Below are 17,851 nucleotides of genomic sequence, written 5' to 3'. Positions count from 1 at the left end.
GAGAAGGCAAGCCCAAAGTAGCCTGGGGCTTACAGCTTCCCACACCTCACCGCCACGCTCCCACGCCCCCTTCATTCTTTTGTTCAAAAGAAGACCCACACCCTGTTGTTTGGCAGTCTGCTGCCCCGAGTAGAGGACTGTCCACCCCTCATGGTGGCAGGAGCCAGAGCCGGTCCACCGGACCTCCTGAATGCCGCATAGATCCAGGCGGTACCGGTCCAGCTCCCGACAGAGGAGTGGCAGCCTCTCCTCTGCAGTGAGCGTTCGAACATTCCACGTGGCCACCCGTAGTGGCTTTTCGTTGTTTCTGGAGTAGCCCCGAGGGTAGGTATTCAATCTCCTGGCTCCGCCAATTGGGGTTTGGCCAGGAGACGTCATAGACGCCTGGCCCCCCTGGACCTCCGGCACAAGCTTATTTGTTACATATTTCAGTTTAATTCGTGGTTTCGTGGTAATTAATTGAAGGTGAAGGGGTTACCAGCCCCTCGCACCCGTCCAGAGCCCCCGTTTAGCCCCTGTGGTGGACACATATGCCATTAGGGGAGGAGCCAATCAAAATTGGATCTCCCCCCACAGCGCTGTCCATGACAGAGTTGCCCGTCCGGCACCGCGAGGAGGTAGGGGGTTGTTTTGCCGGACACACAGTACACACACACACAGTACACACACACGGTACACACATGCACGGGACACACACACACAGTACACACACGTACGCACGGCACGCCCACACTCCTTCAGTCACGTGACTAAGGTTGACGCGCCGCCCCGTCTCCCGAGGTGACCTCTTGGCTCTCTCGTCTCTCCTCGACACGTAGATTCATTTCTTACTCTTACCTAGAAACGTCATTGTCTGTCTGTCTCTGTCTGTGGACGCAACTTGCGAGGAATTGTACTCACAAACTGTGGGGTTTACGTTTCAAATAAAGTGCCCAGATACCACGCGATAAGCCCCGTGGTGAGCCAGTGCTATTCCTATTTCCCATCCGTCAACATGAAAGTAGTTAAATTAACAATTTATTACTAATCTCCATATATACCAAAGGCAAAGTTGTGAATGTGTGCGTCTGTTCAAAATGTTTAGCGTACTTCTCGACACACACCAAGCTTGAAATTTGCCATGTGGGTAATTTCCAGACTGTACCCCGTGCAAACATTATAAAAATAGACTTTTGTATATTTTTTTGGGGGGGGCGCGCAATAATATATAAGCATGAAAACACCACGATGCATAGGACTTACTTTGATTAGAATCTTGGAATTGTGTACATGTTGAAATTGTTAAATGAGCATTTTGAGCACACTGCTGTTTTAATAAATGTTCATGATTCTGAGAATATAACTAATTCTGAGCATCATAATGACCATATTGGAATTGTCATCATGAATGGGGGTGCAATTATTTTTTATAACAATAGGAATGCGGTTTTGAGCAAGACTATTGATATTTCAGACTCATTTATGACAATAGATTGATGACTAAAATGCGATTTTGTTTAGCTCATCAATCAGGACACTGTTAATGATGTGCATGCCCATAAATTGTTGAAATGACTAGAAATGCAAGTCGTGTATACTCTCCAACCCCATTCCTCTACCTACCCATTCCCTTGACGGGCTCCGTGCCCACTTAAACCCATGACGATGGCGGTGATGATTCCACCTCTCGCTGTAACAATCAAAGCACCTCCAACTTCTGAATGCAAAGGTGCTGGGTTGGTGCAACGCCAAAACACATCGTCAACGCCGCTCCCAAGCCCGCCCTACGTCAGTTACATCGTTTGAATCAACAAAATAAAAAGTTCCACAGAGGAAACTAAAATGACATTACGCAATCCCCAAAGTGGCACGCAGTAGGCTACACGACTCGGAGAACGCCAGACTTCAAGACTTGCATCGCCATCATCATCATCATTCTTCCTCTCCACAAGTCATCGCACGTCAATATTCAACAAGCTGCACACACGTGCAAGTCACCTCTCGATCCGCCACCTGCAAGTTAACGCGATCAGACCCGGGGGTCAAATTAAAATTGTGTCGTCTTTGGTGACATTGTAATCGGTGTAATTTTAATGATGTACATACAGCAACTGCTGTACCTGCATCAAATTATATCATTGACAACGGGGTCCGCTTTTGCGGTATCTGCGTGCGGTCTTTTAATTATATAGATACGTAGTCAGTTCATTAGTATGGGGTCCCTCTATAAGGAATTGTAAAATGTATTACTTAATAATATGCTTCCAGGCCGCACTTAGCTTGTAGCAGTCAGAGCAGTTAAAATGACTGTACATGTGTAGGTATGAAATAAAATAAATTAAACTTAAATAAATTTTATTTATTAAAACATTTAATTTAACGTAGGTATAAAATAAATTTAAATATCTTCTTTGGTTCTTTCGGTAAAGTCACGTAGAATGATAATAAAATAATAAATTGATAAAATAAAAAAAATAAATGTAATTTATTAAAAAATTCAATTTAATTTAACGTATGTATGAAATAAAATTGTATTTATTACAAATTAAAATTAAATTTAACGTAAGTAAAAAATAAAATTAATTTAAATTATAAAAAAATATTCATTTACAAAAAATTACGTAGGTATAAAATAAATTTTCATTAAATTAAAATTTTAAATTAAATTTAACGTAGGTATAAAATAAATTGTAATTAAATTAAGAATAAAATTTTATTTAACGTAGGTATAAAATAGAATGTAGTTAAATTAAATAATAAAATCTTTTTACTTTTTTCTCCGAAAGACGCAAAGAGTGTGGACCCACGTGACATCAAGGCTGTCCTAGTCTAGGCAAGGCCTCAGGGTGTACCGGGCCTTTCACAACAACAACAGCAGCAACAACGGTTCTCTTGAGAAAATTCTTTTTTAAAAAGTCAACGTAGCTTACCTTGACACTCGCGAACTTTAAAGATTAAAATAATTAAAACAAAACTAAACACTCACACGCACATGGGCGCGCAGCGTTTAGCGCGTAGGGCATTAAAAATGGTAGCGTCCTCCCGCGATCTGATTGGTCGCGGCGTGCCAAAGTGGGGAGGGGGGAGGGCCAGCGATCCGATTGGTCGAGAGGCAAACCTGGGCGCGTCTCCGGCGATGGTGCGCAGCGATTGGTCAACCGTTGTCCTATGCTAATTTTGGTATGCTAACTAATTTTAATCTTTATATTCTTAGTTTTTTCGGTAAAGTCACGTTGAAGAGAAACAACAAAATAACAAAATATATATAAAACAATAAAAAATTCTCACGACGTTTCGACCATAACTCAAACGGTCATCATCAGGTGTGTCGGTTTGCATAAATTTATTTTGAAAACGGCATATTTATTTATATATATAAAAATAACGTTTGCGTCACGCGCAACGATGGCAGTTTGCCAGGACTAGTCCATCTATTTTTTGAAAAGAGGAGGGGGGAGACGAAATTTGTTTTTATGTATGCTGTCTGAAAGGCACTGTAAGCGTGAACAATCAATCAAGAACTGAAATGATTTATCAAATCTTTCCAATGATTGCTAAGATAGAATCCATCTTCTCGGTTGAAATTGTCTCTGTGTTTGTATATGTGGATAGCCTCATGGACGAATCTCTCATGGAAGCCAGATGGCTTACAAAGAACCTCCGTCTTGGAAAAGTCAATGTCGGATATGCATTGGGCTCTATGATACAGAGTCTTGATGAGAGAATTCTTCTGTGATGGATGGTGGTGGGAATCCGGTTTCAGATAAGCATCCGTATGGGTAGCTTTCCTGTAGACAGAGTGGCTCATTGAACCATCAGGTCTCTTTTTAATTAGGACATCCAAAAAAGGTATCTTGCCATCTATTTCGACTTCCATGGTAAATCTGATGGCTGGGTGTATGGAATTGATGTGGTCGAAGAATTTGTCTAGAGCAGGCCGGCCATGTGGCCAGATGACAAAAGTGTCATCCACGTACCTCTTCCATAAGGTTGGGCGCAGAGTGGCAGTCTGGATGGCGTCAGTCTCAAATTTCTCCATGAAAATGTTAGCTATAACTGGAGAAAGGGGGGAGCCCATTGGGGTGCCCTCAGTTTGTTTGTAGAAAGTTCCATTCCAAGTGAAGTATGTATTGGTTAAACAGTGTCTCACCAGGGGGGGTACCTCAGTGTTTAGTCCTTGATGAACCAAGTCTTCAATGATTGCAATGGTGTCAGGTACAGGAACCTTGGTGAATAAGGAAACTACATCAAAACTGACAAGCAGGTCGTCTGGGGACAGGGAAATACCCTTGATTGTTGATACCAGGTGAGTAGAATTTTGTACCGCAGAGGTGGTCTTTCCAGTGAAAGGACGCAGGATTTCAGACAAAAAACGAGCTAGTTTGTAGGTGGGGGAGCTGATAGTAGAGACTATGGGACGAAGAGGTGTATCAACTTTATGTATTTTTGGTAAGCCGTATAATCTTGGTGGCCTGGCAGCAGAAGGTTTCAACGAAAACTGTTTAGATTGATCAATTAATGCGGTTGAATCAGAAATTATTTTGTTGGTTTGTGTGACGAGGCTGTTGGTTTAACCAATACATACTTCACTTGGAATGGAACTTTCTACAAACAAACTGAGGGCACCCCAATGGGCTCCCCCCTTTCTCCAGTTATAGCTAACATTTTCATGGAGAAATTTGAGACTGACGCCATCCAGACTGCCACTCTGCGCCCAACCTTATGGAAGAGGTACGTGGATGACACTTTTGTCATCTGGCCACATGGCCGGCCTGCTCTAGACAAATTCTTCGACCACATCAATTCCATACACCCAGCCATCAGATTTACCATGGAAGTCGAAATAGATGGCAAGATACCTTTTTTGGATGTCCTAATTAAAAAGAGACCTGATGGTTCAATGAGCCACTCTGTCTACAGGAAAGCTACCCATACGGATGCTTATCTGAAACCGGATTCCCACCACCATCCATCACAGAAGAATTCTCTCATCAAGACTCTGTATCATAGAGCCCAATGCATATCCGACCAGGAACACATAAGCAGTGAACTCAAGCACGTACACCAAGCTCTTAGGGCTAATGGTTACTCCGACTATACAATCCGCAAAGCTATCACTCAAACCATGAAGAAGAACCCTCTTGAGGAGCCTTTCAAAACCATCACTTTACCCTACATTGCTGGGATCACAAAAAAGATCTCCAAAATCTTGAATAAACACAAGATCCAGGTCCGTTTCAACACATTACATAAAATCCGTGATCTGGTTCCGTCTGTAAAAGATGTGATTCCGGACATACAATACCCTGGTGTCTACAAACTAAGTTGCCTCTGTGGTAGTAGTTACATTGGAGAAACCAAACGCCATATCTCGGACCGCATTCGTGAACATAAAGCAGACCTTAAACACGGTAGGACCAACACCTCGGCCGTAGCAGATCATTGTTCTAATTCAGTAGGCTCACATGCCATTGACTTTTCCAAGACGGAGGTTCTTTGTAAGCCATCTGGCTTCCATGAGAGATTCGTTCATGAGGCTATCCACATATACAAACACAGAGACAATTTCAACCGAGAAGATGGATTCTATCTTAGCAATCATTGGAAAGATTTGATAAATCATTTCAGTTCTTGATTGATTGTTCACGCTTACAGTGCCTTTCAGACAGCATACATAAAAACAAATTTCGTCTCCCCCCTCCTCTTTTCAAAAAATAGATGGACTAGTCCTGGCAAACTGCCATCGTTGCGCGTGACGCAAACGTTATTTTTATATATATAAATAAATATGCCGTTTTCAAAATAAATTTATGCAAACCGACACACCTGATGATGACCGTTTGAGTTATGGTCGAAACGTCGTGAGAATGTTTTATTGTTTTATATATATTTTGTTATTTTGTTGTTTCTCTTCAACGTGACTTTACCGAAAAAACTAAGAATATGAATTACTGCAGTCACGAAAGCTTTAAATCAAAATTTAATTTTAATCTGTATGCTAATGTAGTATATTTATCCATACTCATTAAGTTTAATGTTTAACCTAAATTAGTTAAAAATGTATGCTCGTTTAGTTAACATTCTATGATAGTATCGTTATATTTTTTTATGCTATAACACACACACAGTATATACAAACAGTGTACAAACACACAGTGTACACACACACTGTACACACACAGTTTATACACAGTGTACACACACACAGTGTACACACACACAGTGTATACACATAGTGTACACACACACAGTGTACACACACACAGTGTACACACACAGTTTATACATACAGTGTACACACACAGTGTACACACACACAGGGTATACACAGTGTACACACAGTGTACACACGGTGTACATACAGTGTATACACCCAGTGTACACACACAGGGTACACACAGTGTATATATACACACACACAGTGTACACACACACAGTGACACAGTGACACACAGTGACACACACAGTGTATACACATAGTGTACACACACACAGTGTACACACACACAGTGACACAGTGTACACACACAGTGACACACACACAGTGACACAGTGACACACACAGTGACACACACAGTGTATACACATAGTGTACACACACACAGTGTACACATACACAGTGACACAGTGACACACACTGTGTGTCCACACGCAGTATATATACACACACAGTGTACACACAGTGACACAGTGTACACACGCACAGTGTACACACACACAGTGTACACACACACAGTGTATACAAACAGTGTACACACACAGTGTACACACACAGTGACACACAGTGACACACACAGTGTGCACACGCAGTGTACACACACAGTGTACACACACACAGTGACACAGTGACACACACAGTGTTGACAATTTTAACCTTCATTTTTCTGAAGCTGGTAATCTTTTTGATAATGTATTGGGAGTCACCCCTGCTCCTGCAAATTCCTACACCCCTGTCCAAACATTAAACGAATTTAGTTTCCAACCAATCCACAAAAGTAATGTTCTGAAACAACTGTCCTACCTCAAAGGGTCCTCCTCTACCGGAGCAGATAGTTTTCCCGTCTTTGCTCTACTAACTGTTGGTCACCTAATATACAAACCTATAGCCCATATTTTCAACCTGTCCATCAAAGAAACATCAGTTCCTCTAGTATGGAAACATTCCTATGTCCGTCCACTTCACAAAGGGGGCCCTAAAGATGTTCCCAATAACTAGCGACCTATCTCAATTTTGTCCCCATTGATGAAAATTTTTGAAAAATTATTGAACTACCAATGACTTGGGCACTGATCTGGATCATTCCAGGGTAAATCTTTTTGCAGATGACACGATACTGATTACTGCTGGCCGCTCTCTGGATGACGTGATTGCTAAGCTCCAGGGTGATTTCAACAAACTACAACATCAGCTAGTTTCTCTTAAACTAGTCCTGAATACCTCCAAAACCAAGGTGCTATGCTTCTCTCCGGGACTAAAGCAGGAAGTTATTTTTCCCCAATTACATTCCTTGAATAATTATCAAATAGAGCAAGTCAAGATCTATAAGTATCTTGGGGTCATCCTGGATTCAAAACTTAGTTTTGAAGATCACATTGACTATATTGGTAAAAAGACAAAAATAAAAATTGGTTTTCTGTATCGACACAAGCACTGCTTCCCCCCAATGTTCCATTTGGAATTGATAAAAGCTACCATACTGCCTCTACTTGACTACTGTGACATCGTGTATAAATCAGCCCCAAGTACTGTACTAAAGAAGCTTGATTCCATCCATCACTCGGCCTTAAGATTTGCATTGAACTGCCCATATAGGACTCACCACTGTGATCTCTACATTGGGTCAAACTTAACATCTCTTAATGTTCGACAGTTTGTGCACCAGATCTTATTTATTCACGATGTACTTACAAAAAATTCCGCAGACTACCTACTGGATGTCCTCTCTGTTTCAAAGAACGAATTTGACCTCAGGTCTTCGCTCATTTACCAGCTTCACATTCCCTATTGCCGTACAACAACTGGAGGAAGGGCCTTTGCTATTGATGCCCCCAGGGTCTGGAATGCTATTGCCAATAAACTGCAACTTGAATCACTACCTATGAGATCTTCACTCAAAACTGCTCTAGAGGAGTTGTACACCCCTAGTTGCCACTGCTATTCAGTGGCCTAAAATATGGCTCTAGATTTTGGTGTTATAATTTATTTATGTAGTTTATTGTAAAAAATTCAGTCACAGTCCCTATGATCACTGTTACATTGCCTTTATGGCTTTTATTTTGGTGATTTCGAAAACGTTTTTTTTTGGCCATGTTTTTGTTTATTGTAGTACGGAGTTAGACTGATGGCCTTAATCTTAGTTGTATTGTGGTTGTTGTTGTTATTTGACTTGCATCCCACTGGGATTTTTGCACACAGCGTTGGTGTACGGTGCTATTTCAGGAATATTTTGATATTTTTTTCCTGTATTTTCTGTTTGCACAGTCACATAATCACTTTAAGATGTTTTCTTGTTCATGTTTTTTGTTTGTTGCGGTTGCACCCGATTCAAGAGCCGAATGGCTCACAGGGCTATACCAAATAAATGAACAATTAACTAACTATGAAACTAATCGGCGTGAAACGCCAGGGGGAGGTGTACCTCGCAAGTGACGTCATGTCACCAAGGTATTCAGCCGCGCTCTTGAGCGTGACGTCACCTCCGCTTGGGTTACTGCCGACTGCGTTCCAGTGCCAGTCCTTATTTGGGCAAAGCTCCGCCCGGTGACGGTGACTAATTAACATAATGTCTTCGATAAAGCTGTCGCGAGTTTTTTTGCGACGAGTTCATTGCCCACGACACATGGGACGACTTACATTAACATAATTTATTTATTCTCTAATTTATTTAGTTACGGAGCCGCTCATTGTGGGAGGAGTGTGTCTCGTAGCCCGGAAGTGACGTCATGTCACCAGCTGCCGCGTGACGTCACGAGGTGACAGGAAGCTATCGCTTCCTGCACTGAAATCCGAGGTGAGAAATTCTCATTGCGATTGTGGTTGTTGTGGTGGTGGGTGTGGTGGTTGTTGTTGTTTACCAAGGTAGAGCCTCGCTCTCTCTCAGGGATGTCAGTTGAGTAGCAGCGAGCATGGGAATCGATGTCCAGGTTGGAACTTTACAACGCGGGGCCTAGCCACGCGAGGCCTTGCCTCCTGCCCTCGCCTGATTGCGTTCACTTTAATTATCTCTCTTAAGTTTAATTTGTCTTCACCCGGCTCGCCACTTTGTAACTTTGTTTTATTGTCAATATTCACGCAGTTTTTATTTTCTTTTGTTAGCAGGCCAAGCCCGCTTGAGCTGCTGTACCGCTCTTGTTATCAGAAGCGACCTGCCCACAACAACACAAGGTGAGGCTTTGTCAACGTGTGTGAATGTTTTGACTTAAAACTTTGGTGACTGCAGGAATCAATATTCTTGGTTCTTTCGGTAAAGTCACGTAGATAGAAAATAAAATAACAGATAATAATTTTTCTTTTTTTAAATGAAGCAAAAAACCCCACAACGTTTCTATGGCAACATTAATGTTGAAGATGCGAGGACTTACAGGAATATTTATGACATTTGCCCTCTCATTGCGTGCCATGACAGTGCTGTTTGCACAGTCACACATTCTCACTGTAAGATGATTTTCTCGGTCGTGGTTTTGTTTTTTTGCTTGTTGTGGTTGCACCCGATTCAAGAGCCGAATGGCTCACGGGACTATAACCAAAATAAATAAAACTGAAAATCAAAAAACTGAAACCGCGTGATGAATTTGGGAAAGTTTTTCACTGCATCTCCAAATATATATAAAAGGCAAAGTTGTAATTGTGTGTGTCCGTTCAAAATGTTTAGCGTACTTCCCGACATGCAACAAACTGGAAATTTGCCATGTGGGTACTTTCCAGACTGTACACCATACAAACATTATACAAATACACTTTTGGTTTTTTTTTGGAGGGGGAGGAGAGCTCAATAATGTATAGATTTTTTGCACGGCAAGTGAGCTGTGACGTCAAATTTGTCACGTGACCCTCGCATGTGGAAGCGTAACGCATTGTAGTGTAGTGGTTAGCGCTGTCTGTGTGTGTGTCTGCGTGTTTGTGTCTGTGTGTGTCTGTGCGCGTGTATCTGTGTGTGTCTGTGTGTGTGTCTGTATCTATGTGTGTGTCTGTGTGTGTATCTGTGTGTGTGTGTGTCTGTGTGTGTGTATCTGTGTGTATGTCTGTGTGTTTGTGTGTGTGTATCTGTGTGTGTGTGTGTCTGTGTGTGTGTCTGTGTGTGTGTGTCTGTGTGTATGTCTGTGTGTGTGTGGAAGAGTAACGCATTGTAGTGTAGCGGTTAGCGCTACGCTACGCTACGAACCCGGCGACCCGAGTTCGATTCCCGCTCATGGCCACCACCGGCGACGATTATTTGAACCGCTTCTGGGCCTCTCCTAGGTCGACTCAGCCTCAAACGAGTAACTGTTGTGGTGTGAACATCGCCACTGGGGAGACAAAGGCGGCCGGACGTGGTGGATCCAAGTCCCGGGCGAAGCAGGGTAGTACTGCTAGTCATGAATACATGAATGAATATAGACGTGTAAGTCACGTGTGACTGTATATATTAATTCCTCAATAGCTCGATACTGACGTGTAGATGGTGTGGATATTCTTATTTTCTGTGTGCAGCTGACGCTGGTCTGATGGAGCAAAGGCCCTCAGCGCAGCAGCTTGGTACGACAAGTAAACAATGCGACCAGCGTGTATACAGCACGGATCGGACTGGAAATTTGACACAGCACCAGAGAACTCACACAGGAGAGAAACTCTTCAAGTGCACTGTGTGTGAGAAGACATTTTCAGATTCATTTGCTCTTAAAACACACCAGAGAACACACACGGGAGAGAAACCCTTCAGGTGCAGTGTGTGTGGGAAGACATTTTCATGGTCATCCACTCTTAAAACACACCAGAGAACACACACGGGAGAGAAACCCTTCAAGTGCAGTGTGTGTGGGAAGACATTTTCAGATTCATCTACTCTTAAAAGACATCAGAGAACGCACACGGGAGAGAAACCCTTCAAGTGCACTGTGTGTGGGAAGACATTTTCAGATTCATCTACTCTTAAAAAACACCAGAGAACACACACGGGAGAGAAACCCTTCAAGTGCAGTGTGTGTGGGACGGCATTTTCAGATTCATCTACTCTTAAAACACACCAGAGAACACACACGGGAGAGAAACCCTTCAGGTGCAGTGTGTGTCGGAAGACATTTTCAGGTTCATTTGCTCTTAAAACACACCAGAGAACACACACGGGAGAGAAACCCTTCAAGTGCAGTGTGTGTGGGAAGGCATTTTCAGATTCATCTCATCTTCAAAGACACCAGAGAACACACACGGGAGAGAAACCCTTCAAGTGCAGTGTGTGTGGGAAGACATTTTCAGATTCATTTGCTCTTAAAACACACCAGAGAACACACACGGGAGAGAAACCCTTCAAGTGCAGTGTGTGTGGGATGGCATTTTCATGGTCATCAGCTCTTAAAGCACACCAGAGAACACACACGGGAGAGAAACCCTTCAAGTGCACTGTGTGTGGGAAGACATTTTCAGATTCATCTAATCTTCAAAGACACCAGAGAACACACACGGGAGAGAAACCCTTCAAGTGCAGTGTGTGTGGGAAGACATTTTCAGATTCATTTGCTCTTAAAGCACACCAGAGAACTCACACGGGAGAGAAACCCTTCAAGTGCAGTGTGTGTGGGAAGGCATTTTCACAGTCATCTGCTCTTAAAAAACACCAGAAAACACACACGGGAGAGAAACCCTTCAGGTGCAGTGTGTGTGGGAAGGCATTTTCAGATTCATCTACTCTTAAAACACACCAGAGGACACACACGGGAGAGAAACCCTTCAAGTGCAGTGTGTGTGGGAAGGCATTTTCACAGTCATCTGCTCTTAAAAAACACCAGAGAACACATATGGGAGAGAAACCCTTCAAGTGCAGTGTGTGCGGGAAGGCATTTGCACATTCATTAAATCTTCAAGTACACCAGAGAACGCACAAGCATCAGAAGATCCACAAGGAGTGGAGTCTGAAATCAGCTTGTGAAAGTCAAAGTGCCGCAATGAGCCCATCCCTCATGAAACACGAACCGGACGAAAATCCCAGCTTGGACACTTTTAAAGGTATCGAGGTGAAATATGAAGAGGTGATGGTGAAATGTGAAGAGCTGATGGTGAAGAGCGAAGAAGTGAAAGTGAAATGTGAAGATGAAGGTTCAACTCCAAAATGGGACCTTCACATCGTAAAGCAGGAGGAGAATTCTGACTCTGAGTCAGAGTGAGGCAACTCCCAGCAGTTTGTGGAAGTGGAGGTGTGGGTGGACTTACTCCAAGACAATACAAAGTCAAGTGGAGACCCGGTAGATGTGTAAGCCAGAGACGATGTCGCTACAATAGATGCACCTTTGTCACAGGCCTTTAATGACAAGAATGTGAAGTTGAACATCAGTTCCTAGTTCAACCTGCAGAGTAAAGAGTGGCCAGTCTTTGTGGGCCCGTGGGTTGGGTAGATCTGTAATCAGGAGCAAGAGCCAATAAGCGCCCAAGCATTCACTATGTTATAATAATTGCTTTTACACGGTGCTTGTTTAATCGCCTCGGCAACTCAGAGTTTTGTGTCGTACCTCGTCTGAAACACTCGAAGAGCATCCCCAAGTAGCAGCTGCCCCTGTGTGGCACAAGGTGGTGGCCCTGCACCGGCCTGCATGTGGACAAGAGCCTGTCAGTAGGGGGCGATGATTGATGCATCATCTCAGTTGTGTAGTTTGTAGGTAATGTTTAGAATTTGCTACATTTTCACTCAGACGCCAGCATGCAATGGCCTACTCGTTTTGAATGACACAACAGTATGTTTTACATACACTGTGAAGCAGAATGTGCAACTTTTTAAAAAAGCTTCTTGTTAATACGATGTAACGTGATGCAGTATATTTCACTGCAGTAATCCAATTTTGTTAATATGCCTGTCAATAATTTAGAATGTATACTTGTCTGGTTTTGTGCATTCTTGTAACATTTGATCTATAAGGGTCAAACATTGAATAAGTGATGTTAGGACAAAGTGTGTGTGTGTTTGTTTGAAAGTAACCTGTACAGAGAACTCAGGTGAGACCTGTTGTTCTTGTGATACAGGTCAAACGGTGTTTTTGTGTTCCACGAAGCATCTGGAGCAACTCATTGTCTTTGAAATAGGGAGCACGCTCGGATCATTCATCAGTTACAAGGCATACCACTTGAAAGTTACACGTATAGGAGGAGGTACATTCTCTACAACACGAATTGTAGTTTTGTCTTACGTGTTGACGTAGATTTTGTCTTAACTAGGACTAGAAATGATCCTTGCTGATTAACGTCTGGATGTTCGTTACCTATCGGTTGAAGCAAACCCCACTGCTGTTATTGAGACACTATGCACCAATAAGGGTCCAACACATTGACGGCCATCAGGCCAGGAAAGTCACAACATTTGCACACGAAGGACGCATTCACGCAAGTACCCCGTGCTCCGTTTTAAAATGAAACATCTTTGAATTGTGTTGTGTTTTTAATTAGATTATTTTATTTCTTCATTAAAAGCTTATATCAATTTTCATCTGGAAGACTTCATTGAAAAGGACATTTCGTGTGAATTTTCTCTCGTCATTAAGTAGATCGCCTTGCCTGGGGTTCGGTTCAATGCGGACACAAACTGTACACACACACAGTGTACACACAGTGTACACACACAGTGTACACACAGTGTACACACACACAGTGTGTACACTGTGTGTACATACAGTGTACACACACACAGTTTGCACACAGTGTTCACACACAGTGTACACAGAGTGTACACACAGTGTACACACACAGTGTACACACACACAGTGTACACACACACAGTGTACACACAGTGTATACACACTGTACACACACAGTGTACATACAGTGTACACACACAATGTACACATTGTACACACACAGTGTACACACACAGTGTACACACACTATACATACAGTATACACACAGTGTACACACACAGGGAACACACAGTGACACACAGCGACACAGTGACACAGTGTATACACATAGTGTACATACACACAGTGTACACACACACAGTGTATACACAATAATGTCCACGTTGTTGTAGCTGAGCTCACACACCCAAGGGAAGGAGCAATGGAAAATGAATCTAAATCAACTTAAACTCCAACTCTGTCACGTCACCACTCTGCATTACCTCATCGGCGTGAAACGCCAGGGGGAGGTGTACCTCGCTAGTGACGTCATGTCACCAAGGTATTCATCCGTCCCCGCGCTCTTGAGCGTGACGTCACCTCCGCTTGGGTCACTGCCGATATCGGTCCAGTGGCAATCCTTATTTGGGCAAAGCTACGCCCAGTGACTGGTGGCTCAGTAACATAATGTATCCGTTAAAGCCGTCGCGAGTTTATTTCGACGGGTTCAGTGCCCACGCCCCCATCCCTCGACATATGGGCCGGCGTCATTAACATAATTTATTTAGTTGGAGAGCCGCTTGTGGGAGGGAAGTGACGTCATACTACTTCGTGCTGTCGCGAGGCAACAGGAAGCTGCCGTGTGCGCGCTTGCACTGAAATCCTAGGTGAGAAATTCTCGTCGTTGTGGTGGTGGTGGTGGTTGTTGTTGTTTACCAAGGTAGAGCCTCTCTCTCTCTCGTAGGGATGTCAGTTGAGTAGCAGCGAGCATGGGAATCGATGTCCAGGTTGGAACTTTACAACGCGGGGCCTAGCCACGCGGGGTCTTGCCTCCTGCCCTCGCCTGATTGCGTTTACTTTAATTATCTCGCTTAAGTTTAATTTGTCTTCACCCGGCTCGCCACTTTGTAACTTTGTTTTATTGTAAATATTCACGCAGTTTTTATTTTCTTTTGTTAGCAGGCCAAGCCCGCTTGAGCTGCTATACCGCTCTTGTTATCAGAAGCGACCTGCCCACAACAACACAAGGTGAGGCTTTGTCAACGTGTGTGAATGTTTTGACTTAAAACTTTGGTGACTGCAGGAATTAATATTCTTGGTTCTTTCGGTAAAGTCACGTAGATAGAAAATTAAATGAAAATAACAAGAAAAATAAATAAATGTAAATAAAGCAAAAAAACTCATGTTGTTTTGATCGCAACACAAGTGGTCTTTATTTAATGTAATTGTATTATCAATTATTGTTATTTTCTATCTACGTAACTTTACTGAAAGAAACAAGAATACGTGTGTCAATGTCTATCGGTCAAAGACGCTAAACGGAGTGACGCGCAAACTCCAAATATACAGCAGGCGTCAGGGTCGGGATCGAACCCACGACTTCCTGTATACCAGGTGAGGTAGTTAACATCTCACCACGGAGAGAGACACGCAAACTCCAGTTAGCCTCGGCTATGTTCGTTGATCCTCGATTAATTACCTGGTGTAGTGAGGAAGCATTAATGCCGAGCAAATGAAGGTGGCCAGGCGTGATTCTAGACACGCCACCGCCTGTTTACCCAGTGACAGTGTACAGTTTGTGTTTGCAGTAACGTCTATTAACTCTGTTGAACACGGAGGTTATAGCATAACAGTAGTTTATTTTTGTTTTCCTCTGGAACTCTTTGTAAGAATGGAAACAGGAAGTTAACACAGCACACACATTCAGCTGAAGTCGGAACTGTTCATCCCAGCATTTAAGGACATCTGAGCCTGGATTCACACCGCTAAGTTGCGATTGAACATTAATTTATGAATTTCTGCCTAACACAAATAGTATTGTTTTCAACACCCTTTGCTATGTCAGCTGAATTTAGCTTTCATAAATATTCCTTTTGTAGCCAGACAGCCGAAATTGTGTACTTAGAGTTTTTGGTGAACATTCGTTTTGAAGATACGAGGGCTTCCAGGCATGTTTATGACCATTTGCCCTCTCATTGTGTGCCATGACAGCCCGTGTGAGGAATTTGGGAAACTTTTTCACTGCATCATGAATATATGAATGAGTATAGACGTGTAAGTCACGTGTTACTGTGTATATATGCATTCCTCTGTGCCTCGATACTGACGTGGAGATGGTGTGGATCTTCTTATTTTCTGTCTGCAGCTGACGCTGGTCTGATGGAGCAAAGGCACTCAGCGCAGCTCGGTATGACAAGTCAACAATGCGACCAGCGTGCATACAGCACGGATCGGACTGGAAATTTGACACGGCACCAGAGAAGTCACACAGGAGAGAAACCCTTCAAGTGCAGTGTGTGTGGGAAGGCTTTTTCAGATTCATTTGCTCTTAAAAAACACCAGAGAACACACACCGGAGAGAAACCTTTCAGGTGCACTCTGTGCGGGAAGGCGTTTACAGTTTCACCAAATCTTAAAGTACACCAGAGAACACACACGGGAGAGAAACCCTTCAAGTGCAGTGTGTGCGTGAAGGCATTTGCACATTCATCTGATCTTGTAAAACACCAGAGAACACACAAGGGAGAGAAACCCTTCAGGTGCACGATGTGCCGGATGGTGTTTACACAGTCATATAATCTCGTATTACACCAGAGAACACACACGGGAGAGAAACCCTTCAAGTGCAGTGTGTGTGTGAAGGCATTTGCACAGTCATCTGATCTTGTAACACACCAGAGAACACACACAGGAGAGAAACCCTTCAAGTGTACTCTGTGCGGGAAGCCGTTTGCAGATTCATCAAATCTTCGAAGACATCAGAGAACACAAAAGCATCAGAAGATCCACAAGGAGCGGAGTCGGAGTCTGAAATCAGCTTGTGAAAGTCAAAGTGCCGCAATGAGCCCATCCCTCATGAAACAAGAACCGGACGAAAATCCCAGCTTGGACACTTTTAAAGATATAAAGGTGAAATATGAAGAGGTGAAGGTGAAATGTGAAGAAGTGATGAGCGAAGAAGTGAAGGTAAAATGTGAAGATGAAGAATCAACTCCAAAATGGGACCTTCACATCGTAAAGCAGGAGGAGAATTCTGACTGTGAGTCAGAGTGAGGCAACTCCCAGCAGTTTGTGGAAGTGGAGGTGTGGGTGGACTTGCTCTTAGACAATACAAAGTCAAGCGGAGACCCGGTAGATGTGTAAGCCAGAGATGATGTCGCTACAATAGATGCACCTTTGTCACAGGCCTCTAATGACAAGAATGTGAAGTTGAACTCTCAATTCCTAGGTTCAACCTGCAGAGTAAGAGCGGCCAGTCTTTGTGGACCTGTGGGTTGGGTTGATCTCTTACCAGGAGCGAGAGCCAATAAGCTCCCAAGCATTCACTATGTTATCAATTGCATTTATATGGTTGCCTCTTAATCGCCTCTACGTGACTTTACCGAAAGAACCAAGGAGTATGGATCCCTGCAGTCACAAACTTAAAATCAAGATTGTCTCAGCAACTCGGCGTTTTGTATCCCATATCAAACACTCGAAGAGCATCCCCAAGTAGCAGCTGCCCCTGTGTGGTACAAGGTGGTGGCCCTGCACCTGCCTGCATGTGAACAAGAGCCTGTCAGTAGGGGGCGATGGTTGATGTGGCATCTTAGTTGTGGAGTTTGTTGGTAATTTTTCGATTTAAAGCTTTCGTGACTGCAGGGATTCATCTTCTTGGTTCTTTCGGTAAAGTCACCACGTAGAAGGGAAATAATAAGATAATAAAAATGAAACATAATAAAATAAAATTCTCACGACGTTTCGGCTGCTTGTGAACGTCATGAGAATTTTATTTTATTGTTTTTTTTTATTATTTCCCTTCTACGTGACTTTGTAGGTAATGTTTAGAATGTTATCAATTTTGACCGAGATGCCAGC

This window comes from Petromyzon marinus, unplaced genomic scaffold (genome assembly GCF_048934315.1).
Source record: "Petromyzon marinus isolate PM22_M1 ecotype Great Lakes invasive population unplaced genomic scaffold, UKy_Petmar_22M1.pri1.0 PM_G_Scaffold_25, whole genome shotgun sequence".
NCBI classification, from domain to species: Eukaryota; Metazoa; Chordata; class Hyperoartia; order Petromyzontiformes; family Petromyzontidae; genus Petromyzon; species Petromyzon marinus.
Note: the sequence above shows the minus strand (reverse complement) of the source record.